This window comes from Canis aureus, chromosome 23 (genome assembly GCF_053574225.1).
Source record: "Canis aureus isolate CA01 chromosome 23, VMU_Caureus_v.1.0, whole genome shotgun sequence".
Lineage (NCBI taxonomy): Eukaryota > Metazoa > Chordata > Mammalia > Carnivora > Canidae > Canis > Canis aureus.
In genome coordinates this window covers 17,429,651-17,447,408 of record NC_135633.1, presented here as the reverse complement: position 1 = coordinate 17,447,408, position 17,758 = coordinate 17,429,651, and the positions used below count along the sequence as shown (strand labels likewise).

General features: G+C 39.1%; 1 protein-coding gene and 1 pseudogene across 3 annotated transcripts in view; one reads left to right on the top strand and one right to left on the bottom strand.

Moving 5' to 3' along the window:
• SBF2 (SET binding factor 2) overlaps positions 1 to 17,758 on the bottom strand; it is a 461,568-nt gene that overhangs the window by 428,570 nt on the left and 15,240 nt on the right. The window lies entirely within an intron of this gene.
• On the top strand, positions 16 to 1,075 carry LOC144295529 (cell division cycle protein 16 homolog pseudogene; annotated as a pseudogene).

Here is a 17,758-nt window from a genome sequence, read left to right as displayed (position 1 = left end):
TACACAAGCCAGCACATGAGTGGCTCAGTAAGTTAAGCATCTGACTCTTGATTTCCACTCAGGTCATGATCAAGGATCATGAGACAGGATCAAGAGACAGAGCCCTAGGCAGGGCTCCACCACAGCATGAAACCTGCTTACCATTCTCTCTCTCTAAATAAATAACATACATACATACATACGCACGTAAGTGTGCTACTATCTTACTTCTATAGTAATAGCGAAAGATCCTTTCCATGCAAACTGTTTACCTGTACATACAGGGACATTTGTGGAGCTAAATAAAACAAATGACTTTTTCTCTCTTTCTCATATATTGGTGTGCAATCCTGTATCTTGGTTTGCAGTGGGACGCTATTATCTCATGGTTGGTCATAAAAATGAACATGTCAGAAAGTGTATCAGCAAAGCAACAATTCTTGAGAAGAGTACAGGCCCACATGGGTAGCATACCAGCAATTGTTTGCAGTTGAGAGTGAGCATGACCAGGCCATGGCTGCTTACTTCATAAGAATATAGGTGATGAAAGAGTGTCATTTGCCAATGCTCTACACTGTATTGTAATATGGATTGACCAATAACTTAAAATAGGCTGAAAGATTCTTTGGCCAAGCGCTAAGCTTTGCATAAGCTAAACACTGCACTAGAAGATCCTTTTGTTATGCACAAGATTGGTGTGCTTGCACTTCAGAATAGAGAATGGAAAACAGCAGAAAAACGGTTTCTTGATGCTTTCGGAAAAAAATTAAAGCAATTCGGCTTGAAGTAACAGTTGACAAATGGGAACCTTTGTCGAACAACTTGGACATGTCCAAAGGAAGCTTAAAAAATATGCCAAAGGCACTGGATTATCACCATGTTAATTCCTTAGAACTCATCTCATCCACCTGTTCTGTCATAAGATACATCCACAATCCGGTGGGCAACTTTGAAAATACTACTATTTCCTCACAGCCCTTCATTTTAGGCAGTATTTTCTGTTACAATGCTTGGTCACTGGATTGAAATGTACATTGGTGAATCTGAAGCTTACACTGGAGCAGATATTAAAAACAAATTAAAATGTTATGACTGAGGATCCCTGGGTGGCGCAGCGGTTTGGCGCCTGCCTTTGGCCCAGGGCGCGATCCTGGAGACCCGGGATCGAATCCCACATCAGACTCCCAGTGCATGGAGGCAGCTTCTCCCTCTGCCTATGTCTCTGCCTCTCTCTCTCTCTCTCTCTCTCTCTCTCTCTCTCTGACTATCATAAATACATAAAAATTTAAAAAAATAAAAAATAAAAATGTTATGACTTTTGGGACACCTGGGTGGCTCAATGGTTGAGCATCTGCCTTTGGCTCAGGTGGTGATCCCGGAGTCCTGGGATCAAGTCCTGCATCAGGCTCCCGTGGGGAGTCTGCTTCTCCCTCTGCCTATGTCTCTTCCTCTCCCTCCCTCTGAGTCTTTCATGAATAAATAAAATCTTTTTTTTGAATAAATAAAATCTTTAAAAAAAAATGTCATGACTTTGATGTGCATACAATGAAGACACTAAAAAACATTACTTCACCTCCATAAGATTTCAGGGGACTTGATTTTGTTGTTTTTTATTGCAGAGAATTTTAAATAGAAAAACAGATTGCAGAAGACAGGGTTTGTACTACTGGAAACCTCAAGGAAAACTCCAGATTCTATACACTTTCCTTGGAAAAAACTTTTGAAACTGAAATGAATGAAAGTGACATGATGTTAGAGACATCTATGTCAGACCACCAAACAGGTCTTAATTCCATTTTGTCTTAGGGTAAGTCAATATTTCCTCACATCCTTGTCATGTCTTAGAATTTCTCATTTCTTATACAAATCTAGACTACATATTTACATTTAGGAACAGAGACCTGTCATAAGAGACTGGATTACACACCTTTCCAACAGATGTTTTTCTGATCCTACAAAGTAATTATACATAATGGAATAAAGAAGGTAAACTGCCAAAAAAATTTTTTTTCTTTTTTTAAAGCTTCTTTTTGCTCCTGGCTATGTTCATGATTCCATGGGAAAGCAGAAAGTTACAACCAAGATCTCTAAATCACAGAATCTACCAATGCTTAAATATTAATCTATCATATTAAGAGTACAATAACTACTTTGGGGGCAATCTGCAATTATTTTTTCTAAAGGGAACTTTTTCTGTCAAGAAGTAAGAATTACTGTTGACCTAAGATATCACTATTAGTGAATCATAGTATAATTTAGTTGGTCCATACTTTAATTCATAGATCAAGATTCTCAACAACAAAAAAAAAGCATTTGGTCTTTTGCCCCCTTATCAGGTTGACTCTGGATGAAAAACCTAGGAAAGCACTGCATTAAAAAAACAAATCTACCTGTTTGTCAAATTCTCTAGAGGAAATGGTTATAAATATTTGAAATATAAATAAAAAAGAAAAAATAAACACCGTAGTGAAAGTAGACAAGTTAATGCCACATCTATGAAAATATACTATCCCCTCAACATTCCTTTTTCATGAACAAAATAATAGAATAAAAAAAAGAATAGAACAATGCTGAATACTAGTAGACTTTCCTAGTTAAGCTACATCAGTATTTCAATGTTTACTTAGATTGCTATTATTTCCTCTCATTTTTCAGATTTATAGCTATCTCTAACCATTTCTAAGTACTGTGAACAACAACCAATTTTACTAAAAAGCTTCTTTTCTGGTGAAAGAAAAATAGTTTGACTAATTCAAATTACAGAAAAAAAACTCTGGCCCATGAAATACATATGTATGAAATACAAAGCTAATGGGTAGCAGAGCCATAAACCCAGGTCTCTTCACTCTAAGACTGGGGCAACCGGTCAAAAAAGGGGTGCATAATCTTTATTACATTCCCTAGTCAATAGTGCCACAAGCAAAGTCCCTGTTGCTCCCATCCAGCTAATCAATTAATTAATTTACATCAACTAACTGAATTATCATGCTTTACTTAAAGGATGTAGGTGCTAATATTAAGATGGGCTCTTTCCAACTGCCAGAACTATATGCAGATTCATTTAAGTTACTTCACAATGAGAGTTTAGTCTAAGAATATGTGGGATAGTACAGAAGCACAAGAAAAGTCTCCACAATTAAGCCTCATTGAAAACTGGAACACTGGTCAAAATAAAATAAAACTTGTACCCAGGGGTGCCTGGATGGCTCAAACAGTTAAGCGTCTACCTCCAGCTCAGGTCATGATCTCAGAGTCCTGGGTTAGGCTCCCTGTTTAGAAGAGTCTGCTTCTTCTTCTCCCTCTGTCACTCCCCCTGCTGTGCTTTCTCATTTGCTCGCTCGCTCTCTCAAATAAATAAAATTTTAAACAAACAAAAAATCCACTGGTATCCAGTAAGAACCCTAAATATTATAACTATTTCCTTATTCTGCCTCTCCTGTGACAGTGGTTGTTTAATTCTCCACTAGGACTACTCTCTCTACTACATGGTTTCTATTGCCCTGAGCTTCTGCTTACTGTTTTCTTTGCTAGTGCATATTCAAATTCCCTAATGAAGAGGATTACACTGAGTGAATTAACCATTCTGTAAGAGAGAACTACTGTACAGTTCTTAGGTCAGGTTAATTTATAAGCCAATAGGCCTAGGTGATATATCACTGATGCCAATCCATGGTCCAATGAACTGTGGCAGAGTGAGGGGACTCATAAGACAAAGTGTAACAATTGATGCAAGCCCTTGCAGCTAACTGCTTTTTTCAGAAATGGGCTGTAGCTGTCCCTCACTCTTGGAGCATTATGTTTATCGATACACATTTGTTTTATAAACCAAAACATCATTAGGTAAATGCAGATTCAAATATCTAGTTCACCCTCTCTAGAGAGCATGGTCTCTCACCAAAGTGTCAACCCCTACACACACAGTCCTATACAGCAGGTCTTAAATGGTAACATCTCCTTACACCACCCCAATATTTTCTTCTCTTGGGTATGAAGATTTAATAGCCTCTCTGCCAACGATACCTTTTCTCTAAATTGAGATTCTCTTTTGAGCCCAGATTATTCCATATTTATCCTAAAATGAAATCTAACACATGAATTATGCTAGATAAAACTATTCAGATGTAAGATAGTTTCCTATTATAGAAGAATGATTGTCCTAACTGGTGCACCCAAACATTTTCTAATAGAAACATAGGTAGTTTTACAAGTCACAACTTATTAAGCCTTTTTTTTTTTTTTTTTTTTTTAAGTCTTTAAAACTATGTCAGGGGACAGCTGGATGGCTCAGCAGTTGAGTGTCTGCCTTTAGCTTAGGGCCTGATCCCAGATTCTCAGGATCGAGTCCCACATCGGGCTCCTTGCATGGAGCCTGCTTCTCCTCCCTCTGCCTGTGTCTCTGCCTCTCTCTAGGTCTCTCATGAATAAATAAATAAAATCTTTAAAAAAAAAAAAAAAACTATGTCAGATGTGGGCTAAGCATCCAACAGAAAATATCACAGATCAGCAAACTGAGACCCATAAAGATTAAGTTCTTTTCTTAAAAAAGATTTTATTGGGGTACCTGGGTGGCTCAGTTGGTTGGGCATCTGCCTTCCACTCCTGTCATGATCCTGGGGTCCTGGGATCGAACATCACATTGGGCCCCATGCTCAGCAGGGAGCCTGTTTCTCCCTCTCCCTCCTCTCTCTTATGGGGGGGGGGGGGTAGAAGGAGAGGGAAAGCAGACTTCCTGCTGAGTGCAGAGCCCTATACAAGGCTCAATCCCAGAACCCTAAGACTATGACCTGATTCAGTCAGATGCTTAACTAAGACACCCAGATGCCCCAAGATTAAGTTCTTACATAAAATCACATATAATAAATAGTGCTGAAATTAAAATCCTATCTACGTAGGCCAAAGCCTATGTTTTTAACAACCATCCTCTACTGTCAATGACCACCAACTAAAATAACCAATAGTTATTCCGTAACAATAACTAATTCTAAAGAAAGATGACAGACTCCTACCTTACTCTAATGCAATGCTTCCACAAAATACTATTCAGTGAGATACAATGCTTCCACAAAATACTACTCAGTGACATATCTACCATTCATTAGGAGCTCTGTGACCAAATAAGTGTGTGAAATGTTATACCAAAAAAGAGCTCATTTGGGATGCCTGGGTGGCTCAGTGGTTGAGTGTCTGCCTTTGGCTCAGGGCATGATCCCGGAGTTCAGGGATAGAGTCCCACATCGGCCTCCCTGCATGAAGCCTTCTCCCTCTGCCTCTGTGTGTGTGTGTGTGTGTGTGTGTGTGTGCGTGTCTCATGAATAAATAAATAAAATCTTTTTTTTTTTTTTTTTTTTTAAAAAGAGGGCAACCCGCGTGGCTCAGCGGTTTGGTGCCGCCTTCAGCCCAGGGCCTGATCCTGGAGACCCGGGATTGAGTCCCACACTGGGCTCCCTGCATGGAGCCTGCTTCTCCCTCTGCCTGTGTCTCTGCCCCTCTCTCTCTCTCTCTGTGTGTGTGTCTCTCATGCATAAATAAATAAAATATTTTTTAAAATAATAAATAAATAAGTAAGTAAATAAATAAATAAATAGCTCATCAAACTTTCACATTGCAGGGATTCTCATACTCACAATGTGAATCTCTAAGAAGTAAACACATTAGGCAGAATTTTCCTTATACATTTAGCCAAAGTTACTACTCTTCAAAGGCCAGTGCCTAGAACTGTTTTGTGGAATGTACCTTAGAAAATACTTATCTAGTAAAAAATTCATAAGACATTTTTTTCTTTGGTAACTCACCTAAACTAGGTAAATCAATAAATCTTACAATACATGCTGACTCATACCCCACTTCTAGGTGAAAATGCCATGACTACACTGAGAGCCAATGGCCATGTTTTGGATAACGTGACTTTACCTCTGTTTAAAAATGACTGGATGGGATAGGTACCCAAAGGACAACCCATTCACAACTCTCTCTCTCTCTCTCTCTGTGACTATCATAAATAAATAAAAAAAAAATTAAAAAAAAAAAAAGATGGTACAATTCTTGATCTCAGGGTTGTGAGTTCGAGCCCAACACTAGGTGTAGAGGGCTTTTTTTTTTTTTTTAGGTTTTATTTATTTTTTCATGAGAGAACAGAGAGAGAGAGAGGCAGAGACACAAGCAGAGGGAGAAGCAGGCTCCATGCAAGGAGCCTGACGTGGGACTTGATCCCGGGACTTTAGGATCATGCCCTGGGCCAAAGGCAGGTGCTAAACCAGTGACCCACCCAGGGATCCCCAAGGTGTAGAGATTAATTTAAAAAAAAAATCTTGTCTTTAGACCATAACTAAGAAAGAAAAAACATCTTATTTCTGGATGTAAAAATCTGGTAAATATTGTTTTTTTTTTTAAACTTTACTAGTACAAAAAAATAAAAATAAAAAACTAAAATAAATAAAAAATCTATGAGTACACTGTAATCACAATGTCTGAACTCTAGGGAATCTCTCACCCTTTGTACAAGTTGAAGAACTAATAATATCAAATACTCTGAAAATATCTTTGATCCTAAGGAAATGATTTTTCGACAACAGGATAAAAATGTTATATCAATACCAGATATATCTTATCTAAAGCATCAACATTTTAAGAGTCCAAAACATAACAACTTTTAAAAGACAACAAAATAAACCCATTTTATAATATAATAAATTATTTCTTTTATTCAAAGATTAATATGACTGGAATCAATTTGCAGACCTACTAAAATAACAAGAAATACAAAAAGAACAAATACATAGTAGTATCTATTGAGGCCTTTAATAACAATGTTTAAAAAAATTTTTTTTAAATAACAATGTCAAATGCAAACAAGTGATCTCATTACCATTTACTGTGTTTTTAATCCTACTAATAACTGGATCACAACAGATAAACATTAGATTTTCAAATAATTATTTACTTCCTAAGAATAATTCATGATTTTCTTTAAAGATTTATCTATTTATTTGAGAGAGAAAGAATCTTAAGTAGACTCAGTACAGAGTGCAGGAGCCCAACACGGGGCTCAATCCCACAACTCTGAGGTCACGACCTGAGCAGAAACCATGAGTCAGATGCTTAACCAACTGTGCCACCCAAGCATCCCAATTCATAGTTATTTTAAGAATTATTTATCTGCATCATTCTCCTCTGATTTGGATAGTTTGGGCTCTCGTATTCAGTAGCAAAGAATTTTGTTAGGATACTTTGAAAATCACATCAAAATTCTGAAAGTCCACATTTTTTTTCATAATTTGCCCTCACTACCCACAATATGTTAATAAAAAGTCTACAGGGGATTCCTGGGTGGCACAGTGGTTTGGCGCCTGCCTTTGGCCCAGGGCGTGATCCTGGAGACCTGGGATTGAATCCCACGTCGGGCTCCCGGTGCATGGAGCCTGCTTCTCCCTCTGCCTGTGTCTCTGCCTCTCTCTCTCTCTCTCTGTGTGACTATCATAAACAAATAAAGAAAAAAAATATTAAATAAATAAATAAATAAAAAGCCTACAGTATTTTTTTTTTGCCTACAGTATTTTTATTTCAATAAAACTAATTATCTTTTACAAGTAATTGAATCTATGTCCATTAAAGGCACAACCTTGCCTACGAAAGAGCTAATATTAGAGTACCACCACATACAAAGTAACAATCAATAATGAAATGACAACAGAGGTCTTAGATTTTTATCTTAGGACAAAGGTATCCTTGAGGAGTTGGGTAGAGTCTAATTTTATGACCATGCAAGTTAGAAAAACAATTATGTAAAAAGTGATGACATTATTTTTTAAAGATTTTATCCATTCATTCATTCATTCATTCATGAGAGACAGACAGAGAGAGGCAAAGACATAGGCAGAGGGAGAAGCAGGCTCCCTCCTGGGAGCCTGATGTGGGACTCGATCCCAGGACACTGGGATCAAGACCTGAGCGGGGGAACCCTGGGAGGCGCAGCAGTTTAGCGCCTGCCTTTGGCCCAGGGCGTGATCCTGGAGACCTGGGACTGAATCCCATGTCGGGCTCCTGGTGCATGGAGCCTGCTTCTCCCTCTGCCTGTGTCTCTGCCTCCCTCTCTCTCTCTCTCTCTCTCTCTCTCTCTCTCTCTGTGACTATCATAAATAAATTTTTTTTTAAATTAAAAAAAAAAAAAAAAAAAAGACCTGAGCGGAAGGCAGACGCTCAACTGCTGAGCCACCCAGGTGTCCCAATGACATTCTTTAAAATTGATCAGCATCTTCTCTTTGTTCAATACATTTAATTAATCCTAAAAAAGGGTTACTACTTCCCTCTTTCAAAAACTATACACAGCATACATTTAGGAACTTTAGGTACCTTCTGTCTATACCTGCTAAAGGCCAATAATAAAACATATAAAGGGTGCCTGGAGGACTCAGTCAGTTAAATATCTGATTTCAGCTGAGGTCATGATCTCAAAATCCTGGGATCAAGCCTCACATCAGACTCCTTGCTCAGCAGGGGAGTCTGCTTCACCCTCTCCCTCTGCTCCTCCCCCAATTCATGCTCATTCACTCTCTCAAATGAATAAAATATTTTTTAGAAAATCAACACTTGGGGCAGCCCCTGTGGCACAGCGGTTTAGCGCCGCCTTCAGCCTGGGGCGTGATCCTGGAGACCCGGGATCAAGTTCCATGTCGGGTTCCCTGCATGGAGCCTACTTCTCCCTCTGCCTGTGTCTCCGCCTCTCTCTCTGAGTGTGTCTCTCATGAATAAATAAATAAAATCTTTAAAAAATACAATTTTAGGGCAGCCCCGGTGGCGCTGCGGCTTAGCGCCGCCTTCAGTCCGGGGTGTGATCCTGGAGACCCGGAATCGAGTCCGGCGACGGGCTCCCTGTATGGAGCCTGCTTCTCAGCCTGACGTGGGACTCGATCCAGGATCTCCAGGATCACGCCCTAGGCTGCAGGCGGCGCTAAACCACTGCGCCACCGGGGCTGCCCAATAAATAAAACCTTTAAAAAAATCATTTCACACATATTTACTAGGGGTCTTTTATGTGCCATGTATTTTACTAGGTACCAGGAATTAAAAAAAAAAAAAAAATGAGTAGGATACAGTTCCTGTCTTAAAAGAGTATATAGTCAAGTACAAAAGTCAGCAAGATAATCAGCACAAAAAGTACCTATATTTTAAATATGCTAAAATGTCTGTACCTCTGGCTAGTTAATGTGAAAACACCCAGGGAACTCAATAAAAAACCATATACAGCAGAAATTTTATGAAACATGCCCAAGTATTATGTATATACATAAAGAACACATACATATATAAAAATAATAAATGCCATTTTTGAGTACTTTTCCAAAGACCCTACTTACGAGCTCATCTAACCCTCAACAATCTTAGAAAGCAGGACTACTGTTACTATTATCTCAGGTCTACAGAGAATAAATTCAGCTTAATAAGTAAGTGAGTCACACTCTAGTAGGTGGTTAAGAAATTCAAACTCAGGGGATCCCTGGGTGGCTCAGCGGTTTAGTACCTGCCTTCGGTCCAGGCAGGCCCTAAACTGAGTGATCCTGGAGTCCCAGGAGCGGGCCCCACATTGGGCACCCTGCATGGAGCCTGCTTCTCCCTCTGCCTGGGTCTCTGCCTCTGTCTCTCTCTCTCTCTCTCAAGTCTGTGTCTCTCATGAACAAATAAATTAAATATTAAAAAAAAAAAGAAAAGAAATTCAAACTTAGGTTGTCTGAGCCAAGAATTTATTCTCAGGGATCCCTGGGTGGCGCAGCGGTTTGGCACCTGCCTTTGGCCAGGGGGGCGCAATCCTGGAGACCTGGGATCGAATCCCGTGTCGGGCTCCCTGCATGGAGCCTGCTTCTCCCTCTGCCTGTGTCTCTGCCTCTCTGTCTCTCTGTGTGTGACTATCATGAATAAATAAATAAAATCTTAAAAAAAAAAAAAGAATTTATTCTCAGTTATGACCAACCAACCAGTTATACTACCTCATGTATATCCTCACTGCAAAAGTACAAAACAGGAGAAGACACAATTTGGTCAACTAGAGATATCTCAGTCAAGGACATAGAACTGAGGCCTTAATAGACTAGGAAACACCAATCATTATTGATAGGGAAGGAGTATCCCTGTCATGCAGGACACCATGACTGCAGGATACAGGTAATGTAGATTTCAGATTTCCTCTGCCAATTACACTCTTCAAATACCATGAGGCATCCTCAGTATTTGAAGCCAAACTACTAAAAGATTAAACAGAGTGATATTACCATTTTATTGAAGAAAAAAAAAATTACTCTGGTCATACTTCCAGGATCCTGTAAGTCTTCTTTAACATGAAAATCCCTTTAGAAACTTCCTTTATCTCTACCCCACCTCCAGCTTAAAAGTATATAATCAATAGTTCCTCATATTCACAATGCAGCAATTTTTGCCCATGAGTCCTATCCCCATGCTATAATAAAAGCACATTTTTGCACCAAAAAATAAATAAAATAAAATAAAAATATTACTCTGGTAACAGTATGGAATTAGCCAGAGAAGAATTTAACTGAAAAGAGAGGGATAAGGAGGTTCCTAAAGCAGATCGCTAGATGTCTTTTTTTTTTTTAATTTTTTTTATTTATGATAGTCACAGAGAGAGAAAGAGAGAGAGGCAGAGACATAGGCAGAGGGAGAAGCAGGCTCCATGCACTGGGAGCCCGATGTGGGATTCAATCCTGGGTCTCCAGGATCGCGCCCTGGGCCAAAGGCAGGCGCCAAACCACTGCGCTACCCAGGGATCCCGCTAGATGTCTCTTAATAGCTATAATGATGATAATAGCGCTGGTGGTGGTGGTGATAGAAGCCTGAATTTTAAGTAGGGATATGGATCACATTTCTCAGTATCCCTTCTGGTAACTTTCAGCCAAAGGAGGTGATGTGGATCTAAAGGGAAGGAGTTATCCCTCTTCCCCACTTCCTCCATCCTCTTACTTGGCACACAGATGTGATAGGGTTAAGATGTTAAACATAAAGCTGGAAGCAGCCTATACAAACCCAAAACTGTCTATACTTAGACTTTTATGTGAAAGAAAAATAAATTTCTATACTGTTGTAGACCTTTATGTTAGATCTCTACACAGCCAAACCTCTATCCAAATAGAGTGCTCTCTATAATAATAGAAAAGGACCTGAACTATGGCAGTGACTGTAGGAACAGACAGAAAAAGAAGAATATGAGAAAAAATTAAGGAGAAAAATAAAATACTTTAAAGTGAAAATGAAGGGGAAAAGGAAAAGTGTGGCAAGTTTTTGATTTGGGTGAATGACCAAGAAGAAAAGGTTTGGAAGAGCCAGGGATGTTTACTTGCCGATGCTGAATTTCCAATTCCTGTAAGACATTTAGGTGGATTTTTTTTCTACAGGCAGTTCCACCTCCTACTCCCTACCTACATACTCTTGCTAGTATCCCCTTGATGTCTGTGGCTGTCCAAAACCTCTTGATGATTATAAGTTTAGTAGATTATAAGTTTAGTAGATGTGAGCCTTTTATTTTCTTTTAAAGATTTTATTTACTTGAGAGAGTGCGCATGCTCGAGAGAGAGAGAGAGAGAGAGAGAGAGAGAGAGAGAGAGAGAAAGAGAGGAGGAGCGGGGGAGGGACTGAGGAAGGGGGAGAAGCAGGCTCCTCTCTGAGCAGGGAGCCGGACATGCGGCTCAATGGGTGAGGGGGAACAACACTCTGGGATAATGACCTGAGAGCCTAAGGCAGATGCTTAACCAACTGAGCCACACAGTACCCCAGATGTCAGCCTTTTAAATGAATTTTCCATTCCTCTGCTAGTGAAACTGATCATGCTTAACAAAATTATAAATTCCTTAAGAACAAAGCCAGTATCTACTCCCTCAACCCGACCACTCAATAGACACTTGACTGAATGGCTTAACAGAAGCCATTTGGCACTTCATTTATGAAAGGTTGCTAATCTTTCTCTAAAGGAGAAGAGTCTAGCTTTCCCTATTCCTATTAATAGAACCTGTAAAAGGGAACCTTCAGTATCTGGCTTGTTTTTTTTTTTTTTTTTGTAGAATGATGCCCAGCATATAATAGCCAATAAACATTTCTTGAATAAACAAAGAATAGTATATTTACCTGAGGATTCCCCAATTTCAACAGAGGATTGTGCACAGTGTAAGAACATGAGCCTTGAACTTACAAAACAAAACTAAAAGCAGGATTCAGAGACTGATGCCACCAGTTCCAGCTATATAACCCTAAGCAAATTACTTAATGTCTCCAAGTCTCAGTAACTTCACCTACCTTATGTAGTTGTTGAGAGAAATTAATGAAAAATAAAGTTTGGCATATGGTATTTGATAAATGGCAGCCATACTAATGGAAACTATGCATCCCATCTTCTAAACAATTATAAAAGGCCAAAGAATGTTATCATATAATATCCTGAAACATATTGTGGTAACTTTATCAAATGCTATAGTGTTTTCAAATATCCTTCATGCTTCTACAACCATATTTCTCAAACACACAATCTGAACAATAGCAGTCAAAGAAAATTTGGGAGAGGCAGAAGGGTAATACAGTTGTGTTTTTAAAAGGCTTTAGTTTTACACCATCTTAAATCAATCTTTATTGTTGTTCCCTCTCAATTCTTTCATCCTTTAAAAAAAAATGAGTTTTATTAATCTAATCCTGTGTGAATCTTGGTTTACTCAGACTAAAATTATTTGGTAAGACATCTGTCTCAAAAGAAAAACAAGTAACATTCTTTTCAAATTCCATACAACTGCGTGGGACAATTATATAAAGCATTTGTAAAATTCACTCCAGTCCCAACTGCTACTTTCCATTGCAAATTAATTTTCATACTATTATTTTCCAAGCTTGTTCTGACACTTGATTTCTTTCTCTAAATGTAGCTAGACTTAGTTTAAATTGGAAAAAACAAAGCACATATTTTTACCTACAAGCAAATGTCATTAAGTAGAAACAGATTTTTTTCACTTAAAAACTGACCCAAAATGTTATTTTCTTTAAATAAGAATCTTCAAGTTTTTAAGTCTATATCTTAAATAAAGTATAACAATAGAATATTGGGTTGAAGGAGAAAACATATTGAGATGTCAAGTTCCCAAACAAATTAACTGTTTTCTTCAAATCATGGTGCTAATTTTGTAAATTAATAAAATATACAAAAAACTACAGCGTATCAAAGAAAAAGAAGTCATCTACAGAATGGTCTCATCAATGGAAGATGGGCCTTTCCAAGGAAGATACAAATTCTTTCTCCTAACTCAATCTATTAGGGAAATCATTAAAAAGAAAGCTCTACAAATCCATCTACTTGGTAAGTACCAAGTAAATAATTATTCACCTCTTTAGGTAAAGTTGTCTGCTAAAATAATAAAAGGATCTCTGCTGAAAGGATTTTTTTCCAGTTTCAAAGACCTGTCTATTCATAGACTATTGGGATTTATTTAGACCATGCCCTCAAAAACTCTTCAGTCTAAATAAATCAAATACAAAAGACAAGACCTGGTAATTTTCAGAATTCAAATTACTGACTTTATTTTTTTTAAGATTTTATTTATTTATTCATGAGACACAGAGAGAGAGAGAGAGAGAGAGGAACAGAGACACATGCAGAGGGAGAAGCAGGCTCCATGCAGGGAGCCTGATGTGGGACTCCATCCTGGGTCCCCCTTCCTGGGCTGAAAACGGCTAAACCGCTGAGCCACACAGGCTGCCCAAATTACTGATTTTAAATATGTTTACGATATGATAAAGGCCAAAGACAAGTTGCAATCTATAACATTCAGAGACAGAATCTGAATTAGGTATAATATTTAACATCCCTGCTCCAGGTCCTTAGCATTTTCACCTTCACGAAGTTATGCAGTTTACTATGTTGCTGCTTAAACCATAAATCTTATTAAGTGATTTTTTTCTAATTAAAATCCTCCTGAAGGAAATGGGAGTATAAATTAACACAATCTTTCTGGAAGAGAATTGAGCAATGCACCTCAAAACTGTTTTTGGGGGCAGCCCGGGTAGCTCAGTAGTTTAGTGCTGCCTTCAGCCCAGGGCCTGATGCTGGAAACCCAGGATTGAGTCCCACATCGGGCTCCCTGCATGGAGCCTGCTTCTCCCTCTGCCTGTGTCTCTGCCTCTCTCTGTGTGTCTCTCGTGAATAAATAAATAAAATCTTTTAAAAAAAAAACTGTTTTGAGGTTGTTGTTTTTTTAATGTTCTTTTGGCTTTCAAGAATGGCTGGAACCAAAAGTTTAAATGCTGTTTCCAAAGCTCTGTCTCTCTCTCTCTCTTCATGTTTTGGCTATCTTTGACTCCATTCAATATTCAGCCAGACTCTCAACACAGTAGGAAAATGAACATTGGCAGCCCCAGCTAAGTCAAAGTATCCCACCTTAGTCATCCTTGTAGAAAGAGAGTATCTTGTTCCTTCCAGAAGAAAAGATTCAGGGATGGCTCTAATTAGCCCAGTTTAAGATAGAGGGTGGGAGTAACTAGTACTAGCATTTTCCCTGGGACTACAGGAAAGAGAAGGCTGCTTCCCAAAGGAAAGAATGTTGAACAAAAAATTAACATATGTCCATACAGAAATACATATCCTTTGATCCAGCAATTCCACTTCTAGAAATTAAAACTTACACTATTAAAAAAAAAAAAAAACTTACACTATTATTATGTGCCAAATTTTAAAATTTTATTTAATATCAATTAGCATATGGTATATTATTTGTTTCAAAGGTAGAATTTAATGATTCATCAGTTGCATATAATACCCAGTGCTAAAAAAAAAAAAAAAAAATTCAAGGGCCCTCCTTAATGCCTGTCACTCAGTTACCCCAACCCCCTACCCTCCTCCCCTCCAGCGACCTTCAGTTTGTTTCTGATACTTAAGAGTCTCTTATGGGGACACCTGGGTGGCTCAGTGGCTAAGCATCTGCCTTTGGCTCAGGTAGTGATCCTGGGGTCTGGAGATGGAGTCCCACATCAGGGTCCCTGCAGGGAGCCTGCTTCTCCCTCTATGTCTCTGCCTCTCTCTGTGTGTCTCTCATGAATAAATAAAGTCTTTTAAAAGAAATTTTTTAAAAAAGAATCTCTTATGTTTGTCTCTCTCTGATTTTATCTTATTTTATTTTTCCCTCCCTTCCCCTATGTTCATCTGTTCTGTTTCTTAAATTCCACATTTGAGTAAAACCATATTGTCTTTCTCTGGCTACCCTCTAGTACCATCCATCTATTAGGGTTTCTCTAATACCCTCTAGTTCCACCCATCTCATTGCAAATTATAAGATTTCATTTTTTTGATGGCTGAGCAATATTCCTCTGGTATATATACCACGTCTTAATCCATTCATCTGTTGATGGACATCTAGGCTCTTTCCATAGTCTGGCTAATGCAGACATCGCTGCTATAAACAGGGGTGCAGGTGCTCCTTCAAATCACTATTTGTATCCTTTGGATAAATACCTGGTAGTACAGTTGCTGGGCCCTAGGGTAGTTCTATTTTCAACTTTTTGAGGAACCTCCATATTTTCTTCTAGAGTGGTCGTACCAGTTTGCATTCCCACCAACAGTGTAAGAAGGTTCCCCTTCCTCCACATCTTTGCTAACATCTGTTGTTTCCTGACTTGTTAATTTTAGCCAATCTGACTGGTGTGAGGTGCTATCTCACTATGGTTTTGATCTGTATTTCCTTTTTTTTTTTTTTAAGATTTTATTTATTTATTCATGAGAGACAAAGAGAGAGAGAGACAGAGACACAGGCAGAGGGAGAAACAGGCTCCATGCAGGGAACCCGAGGTGGAACTCGACCCCGGGACTCCAGGATCACACCCTGGGCCAAAGGCAGGTGCTAAACCGCTGAGCCACCCAGGGATCCCCCTGATCTGTATTTCCATGATGTCAAGTGATATTGAGCATTTTTTCATGTGGTGTGCCAGACAATTTTTAAATAATTTACAAGAATTAGGGATCCCTGGGTGGCGCACTGGTTTGGCGCCTGCCTTTGGCCCAGGGGGCAATCCTGGAGACCCGGGATCGAGTCCCACGTCGGGCTCCCGGTGCATGGAGCCTGCTTCTCCCTCTGCCTATGTCTCTGGCCCTCTCTCTCTCTCTCTCTATGTGTGTGTGACTATCATAAATTAAAAAATTAAAAAATTAAAGAATAAAAGAATTAATTCATTGGGCAGCCCCGGTGGCTCACCAATTTAACGTCGCCTTCGGCCTGGAGGGTGATCCTGGAGACTTGGGATCACGTCCCACATCGCGCTCCCTGCATGGAGCCTGTTTCTCGCTCTGCCTGTGTCTCTGCCTCTCTCTCTCTCTCTCATGAATAAATAAATAAACTCCTTAAAAAATAAAAGAAAATAAAAATACAGCAGGGGCACCTGTCAGTTTGTCAAGTGTCAGACTCTTTATCTTAGCATCATGAGTTCAGGTCTCACATTGGGTTCCACACTGGAAGTGGAGCCTACTTACAAAAAACAAAAAACAAAAACAAACAAACAAAAAAAACCCACACAGACTGCATAATTCATAAATGAATAATTTATAATTTGTTTTATAATAAGTAAAATAAAAATTATAATATATGGCATAGGGAAAAATATAATATTTATATTAATAGTAACATTTGTATGGTGACAGATGGTAACTAGACTTTCAGTGGAAATCATTTTATAGTATATGAAAACATCAAATCAGTATGATGTATCAGACACTAATGGGATATTGTATATCAATTATACTTCAATTTAAAAAAGAAAAAAAAGGGGGGGGCAGCCCCGGTGGCACAGGGGTTTAGTGCCGCCTGCAGCCCAGGGTGTGATCCTGGGGACCCAGGATCAAGTCCCACATCATGCTCCTTGCATGAAGCCTGCTTCTCCCTCTGCCTGTGTCTCAGCCTCTCTCTCTCTCTGTGTCTCTCATGAATAAATAAATAAAATCTTAAAAAAAAAAAAAGGAAAAGAAAAAAAAGGGCAGCCCAGGTGGCTCAGTGGTTTAGCACTGCCTTCGGCCCAGGGCATGATCCTGGAGTCCAAGGATCGAGTCCCACATCAGGCTCCCTGCATGGAGCCTGCTTCTCCCTCTGCCTGTGTCTCTGCCTCTCTCTCTGTGTGTCTCTCATGAATAAATAAATAAGAATCTTTTAAAAAATGATAATAATAATGAAAAAAAAAGAAATCACGCTGGAAAAAATGATACTTATAAATGCACACAAAAATCTCAAGAAAACCATCCGTTAAAATGTCAGTAGTATACCACTTCACATTCTCTTACTCTATCTCTCAAATAAATAAATAAAATCTTTATTAAAAAAAAAACAAAAATAGGAGATCCCTGGGTGGCTCAGCGGTTTGGCACCCGCCTTTGGCCCAGGGCGCGATCCTGGAGTCCCGGGATCGAGTCCCACGTCGGGCTCCTGGCATGGAGCCTGCTTCTCCCTCTGCCTGTGTCTCTGCCTCTCTCTCTCTCTCTCTATCATGAATAAATAAATAAAATATTAAAAAAAAAAAAAAACAGGGCTCCTGGGTGGCTCAGTCAGTTAAGCGACTGCCTTTGGATCAGGTCATGATCCGAGAGTCCTAGGATCCAGTTCCAAGTCAGGCTCCCTGCTCAGTGAGGAGTCTGCTTCTCTGCCCCTTCCCTGGCTCATGTGCTCTCTCGCACACTCTCTCTCTCAAATAAATATTTATTTTAAAAATATCAATAGTATACCACTTCACACCCAGTAGGATGGCTAAAATCAGACAGATAACA